The 5210-nt window shown below is 44.3% G+C and overlaps 1 pseudogene; it reads right to left on the bottom strand.

Annotated features, from left to right (window-relative positions):
* Window positions 1–1325: 1325 nt before the first annotated feature.
* LOC100087764 lies at window positions 1326–1970 on the bottom strand (annotated as a pseudogene).
* Between the last annotated feature and the right edge of the window lie 3240 nt (window positions 1971–5210).

Raw genomic sequence — 5210 nt, 5'->3', positions numbered from 1 at the left:
CAAAGCCTCCTTCCTTCTTAAACCCTCCACTGCAGAATTGTCTCTTGTTCCTTGCTTGACCCAGAATGGCTGCTCTTATTGCTACCTATTAACAAAAACCATGACAGTGAGGTGATTTTTGCTTTAGAGACCAGAAAAACTCATTTCCATGTACTAACACACTCTTATCAGAGCCATTATCATCTTGATAAGACTTACTCTGTGTGCTCAAAGTAATCAGCTTTGTTCAAAAACAGGTGTGGAAGAAATTCTGAGAAACTGTAATAATGACTAGAGTTAGTTTAAAACTGGTGTGCAGCTGCAGAGTGTCAAATAGTTTTGAGTTTAAATTTGAAGGGAAAACTCCGTGCTTATTACACAGACTGAGGGTTAAAAATTAAAAAGGTTGAGGTATAAAATAAAATCGAATTCATAAAAAGCACACAGTAAACGCTCAATAAGTACGATCGAATGAATCTCCCCTTCTAGACGGTAAACTCTTTATGAGCTGGGAACATGTTGGGTGTGGCCTAGTGGCAAGAGCCCGGGCTTGGGAGTCAGAGGTCATGGGTTCTAATCCCGGCTCTGTCTGCTATGTGACCCTGGGCAAGTCATTTAACTTCTCTCTGCCTCAGTTACTTCATCCATACAAGGGGGATTAAGACTGTGAGCCCCATGTGGGACAGGGACTGTGTCCAATCTGATTACTTTGTATCTATCACGGTGCTTAGAACAGTGCGTGGAACATAGTAAGCACTTAATAAATACCATAATTATCATTATCATTTATTGATCCATTACTCTGTGCAAACCAATCAACCAGTGGCATTCATTGAGTGCTTACTGTGTGCTGAGCACTGTACTAAGCATTTGGGAGAGTGCAGTACAGTGGAGCTGACAGACACATTCCCTGCTCAAAAGGAGCTTTCAATCTAAAGGGGGAGACAGACATTAAAATTAATTATAGATATATACATAATTGCTGTGGGGTGGAGGATGGGGTGAATATCAAGTGCTTGAAAGGTACAGATCTAAGTGCATGAATGACAAAGAAGGGAGAGGGTTAGGGAGAAACTAGGGCTTAATTGGGAAACGCCTCTTGGAGGAGATGAGATTTTAATAAGACTTTGCAGGTGGGGAGAGTAGAAGTCTGTCGTATATTAAAGGAGAAGGAGTTCCAGGCCAGAGGGAGGACATGGGCAAGGGGTCATCATTATCATCATCGATAGTATTTATTGAGTGCATACTGTGGGCAGAGCCCTGTTCCAAGAACTTGGGACAGTACAATTCAAGCAAACTTGAAATTTAATTCTGGGCTCAAGAGCTACAAGTAAATATAATAGTGGTTATGTGATTCCATTTTTGCCAGCTGGATGCTGTGAAGGGTCCAATCCCACCATCTTCATCTGTACTGCAATATTAAACAAGTAGTCATAACACTCATTCATGGTTTTGGCCCTTCCCCAGGTCTCCAAAATGCCTAATACAGCACAGGAATCTGGGTATTTATTGCATGGGTCATTCGTTCTTTAAGAACCGTCTCTACAGGCATATTCTCAACATTATGTACCACTAACCTATCATCGTACCACCTATAACAACCTCCCGAGGTACATTTTCTGATTCTTTTATCATCTCCTGATGGGTAATTTTAAACTCATGTTCTGGAAAGAGAAGGGCAGCCATGACAGCAGGCTTAGAATGACTGGGTTACTGCTCCAGCTCTTCTTATGGTATAAACATTCCTCATGAGAGGAGTACATTGGCTCGTCCTTAGATTCTTGTATGGTGGAGGTCCACTGATCTCCTGCTCGTTTTTGTTGCAAACAAAAGTATCTTCAGTCTGAATTCATTCTTTTTGCACTCGGGATGGAGTAATGTAGATTTCACCGCCAAGCTTCAGGCTAATTGTTCCTTCAGTCCCAGTGACCCAGATCAAATGATAAAACTTGTTTCTTAGTTGAGATCAGATTTCTTGGATGCTCAAGCATCCGTGGGGGAAGTGGTTGCCCTCTGAGCCTTAACCCTGAGACATGGTGCAAGGGACCGACATGCCGGGCGGACATCTTCCCGCCTCCCGGGCTTCCTTCTCAGTTGTCACACCTCTAGGTTCCGACGGGAAGCATGCGAGTTGCCATGATTACGATCAGGTGGCGAGATCGACAAGATCTAGGTTCAGGGAGTAGGTTGGTGTTCGAGGGGCGAAGTGTGCAGGCTGGATTGAAGTAGGAAATCAGCGAAGTGCATTCTTTGTTCTTCTCACACTAACTTACTCATTGTGCCTCATGCAGTCTCTACTTCCTGACCCCTTGTCAGTAATTTAGCCATTTTTCCCCCTAGCAACTCCCTCTCCCTTCGAACCTGCCAGACCAAAGCTCTTCTCATCTTCTAAGAGAAGCAGAGTGGCTTAATGGAAAGAGCATGGGCTTGGGAGTCAGAGGTCTCGAGTTCTAAATCCAGCTCTACTTGTCAGCTGTGTGACTTTGGACAAATCACTTAACTTCTCTGTGCCTCAGTTACCTCATCTGAAAAATGGGGATTACGACTATGAGCCCCATGTGGGACAACCTGATAACCTTGTACCTATCCCAGGGCTTAGAACAGTGCTTGACACATAGTAAACACTTAACAAATACCATCATTATTATATTAAGCCCTTCTGAAATCCCATCTCCTCTGGGAAGCTTTCCCTGATTCACTTTTCTTCCTCCCAAATACCACCTCAAACTTTTGACCCTCTGGCAACAAATGGAGACAATCCCTACCCAGTAATGGACTCACAGTCTAGAGGGGAATAATAGTGGTATTTGTTAAGCTCTTACTATGTGTCAAACACTGTTTGAAGTGCAAAGGTAGATACAAGGTAATCAGGTTGTCCCACGTGGGGCTCACAGGGTTAATCTCCATTTTACAGATGAAGTAACTGAGGCCTAGAGAAGTGAATTAACTTGCCTAAAGTCTCACAGCTGACAAGTAGATTAGAACCCACAAGAACTCACGTCCTCTGACTCCCAAGCCCGTGCTCTTGCCACCTAAGCCATGGTTGGGAGAATGCAGTACAATAGAGTTGATAGACATGGTCCCTGGTCTCAAGAATTTTAGAATCTAGTAGAGGAGACAGACATGTGAATGAATTACAAGTGGGAGAAGCAACTGTGAATAAAGATATGTGCATAAGTACCGTGAACCCACAAGGTGATGTGAGACCCAAGTGTTTATAGGGTAAAGACTCAAGGATAGAGGTGACTCCCTAAGGAGAGAAAACAGAGTGGCAAGATGAGAGATTAGTCAGGGAAGGCTTCCTGGAAGAGATGTTATTTAGGTAGGGATTTGATAATGGGGAGATTAATGGTCTTCTGGATTTAAAAGGGGCTGCCAGGGTTGGGGGTGGGAAGGGAAGTGTTTCAGGTAGAGGGGAGAGTGTGAAGAAGGGGATAGTGGAGATGAGAGGGAGGCGCAGTACATAAATTGGTAAGTAGTGTTGAGTAAGTTCTCTGAGGAACCCCCTCAGGCAAATGGAGCAGAAGCCGACAGAAAGTCTCCATCACTAGAGCTAACATTAGATCGATAGTCAACCCCAAGGGAGGGCCGGAGCACAACTGGCCCAAGCTGGGAATGACCTTGAAACTGCAACCTTCTGTTTCAAACCCCACCTGGTGTCTGAAGAGATTGGCTTAGTCAATAGAAAGTTGCTCTTCAATAAGGCTTATCTGGAGAATTCTTTTGTTCCTCACCAACCACCCAGCAAATCCAGGGGTTCCACTCCCCCAGGAAGCTGTGGAAAGTCTCCAACCCCCAGCCCTGATATGCTGGCTTCCATCCAGCTTCCTTGTTGGCTTTAGGGCCAAAATTCCAATCATTCACTGATCTTTAATGTCACCCTTGTGGAATTGCTCGGCTGACCAAACAATAACAAATCACTGTTGCTTACAGACTTCTTTGTTTATACCCTGTTACAGAAAGTAACAGTGCTAAGTACTTAGTACAGTGCTTTACACACAGTAAGCGCTCAATAAATACGATTGAATGAAAATGCTTTTGTAAGGTTCACTTTCTCTCTTGCTAAGCCCTGACTGAACCTCCTCTGTAGTCAGGAATATTCTGGGATTGCTGGCAATCTGCTGCCAAACCAACCTACTTGCTTTCTCCCAATCACAGGGAAATTGAAGAGCATGTACAGTCTGAAAGGGCTCCTACAGGCCAACAAATATCCTGGGGATTCCACTGAAGTCAAGTTCCACAATGGAACCCGCCATGTTGATGTAAGCCACATAGAGATAGGGACCACGTCTAATAATAATGTTGGTATTTGTTAAGCGCTTACTATGTGCCAAACACTGTTCTAAATGCTGGGGTAGACACAGGGGAATCAGGTTGTCCCACATGGGGCTCACAGTCTTAATTCCCATTTTACAGATGAGGGAACTGAGGCACAGAGAAGTTAAGTGACTTGCCCACAGTCACACAGCTGACAAGTGGCAGAGCTGGGATTCGAACCCATGACCTCTGACTCCAAAGCCCGGGCTCTTTCCACTGAGCCACGCTGCTTCTCTAGAAGTAGAGAAGCCCTACTTCTCTAGAAGGAGGGTAGAAAGGAAGGGGCGCATCCTGGAGACATGGTGAGTCTACCAACTCTATTGTATTGAACTCCTCCAGGCACTTAATACAGCGCTCTGGATGCAGTAACCTCTCAATAAATACCACTGACTGGCTGACTGATGGGCTTACTTTGGGCCAGTGGTATTGTTTTGGGTTCCATTCCTGGATTAGCATATAGTTACTATGTCCAACCTGATCTAAACCTCGTTCTCTCTCCCAGCTATATGCTTGGAGTTTTGCCTTAGGGTTCACTGGGTAGTCAATCAAGCTACAACATTTTTTCATTTGTGAAAAAATATCTGAATTACCAATTGCATTAACTAGGATTCTTTACTGTTCAAGTCCTCTCTCTTTTCCACCTGCTACACCAATCTCTTATTTTTAGCTCCCCGTTCCCTTTCTCTTACTTTTCTCAGTCTTCCTTTCCTTATCTCAGGTTAACGCAGACCCAGAGTTCATGAACTGGCACTTTCATCCAGGACCTCAGACCCCATGACACGGCCACAGCACAGGTGCCAAGAGACAGATATGTTCTCAAAGGGAAACACAGCAGAACACACTGAGGTTTTCACGTGGGGAAGCAGGGCCAGATAATAATAATAATATTAATCATAATAATGGTGTTTGTTAAG

This window comes from Ornithorhynchus anatinus, chromosome 16 (genome assembly GCF_004115215.2).
Source record: "Ornithorhynchus anatinus isolate Pmale09 chromosome 16, mOrnAna1.pri.v4, whole genome shotgun sequence".
Classification (NCBI taxonomy): domain Eukaryota; kingdom Metazoa; phylum Chordata; class Mammalia; order Monotremata; family Ornithorhynchidae; genus Ornithorhynchus; species Ornithorhynchus anatinus.
Note: the sequence above shows the minus strand (reverse complement) of the source record. Positions and strands in the feature narration are given on the sequence as shown.